Here is a 724-nt window from a genome sequence, read left to right on the forward strand (position 1 = left end):
GACCCGACTCACAGTGACCTCTCCTTGGGATTCTGAGTGGTATTACTATGGAAGTAGATTGCCCAACCTTCCTTCCAAGGAGTGGCTGATGGGTTTGAACCGCCAGCCTTCTGGTTAGTAGTCAAGTGCCTTAGGCACTGCGCTACCAGAGCTCCCTCCCTCATGAATATAGATGCAAAAATCTTCAACAAATTCCTAGCCAATACAATCCAACAGCATATAAAAATAATAATAATACATTATGACCCAGTGGGGTTCATACCAGGTATGCAAGGATGGTTCAACATTAGAAAAACAATCAACATCATCCACCACATACGTAAAACAAAGGAAAAGAACTACATAATCATATCAAGGCATTTGATAAAATTGAACACCCATTCCTGATCAAAACAATCAGCAAAATAGAAATAGAAGGGACATTCCTCAACATAATAAAGGACGTTATATGCAAAACCAACAGCCAACACTATTCTCAATGGAGAGTCACTGAAACCATTCCTCTTGAGAACAGGAACCCGACAAGTATGCCCTCTGTAACTGCTTCCATTCAACATTGTACTGGAAGTCCTAGCCAGGGCAATAAAGCAAGAAAGGGAAATCAAAGGCATCCAGACTGGTAAGGAAGAAGTCAAGCTATCCCTATTTGCTGATAATATGATCCTATTCCTAGAAAACCCAAGAGACTCAGTCAAAAATCTACTGGAACTAATTGAGAGATTTA

The sequence above is a fragment of the Orycteropus afer genome, unplaced genomic scaffold (assembly GCF_000298275.1).
Source record: "Orycteropus afer afer isolate SDZICR_OR568_19922 unplaced genomic scaffold, OryAfe1.0 scaffold00040, whole genome shotgun sequence".
NCBI lineage: Eukaryota > Metazoa > Chordata > Mammalia > Tubulidentata > Orycteropodidae > Orycteropus > Orycteropus afer.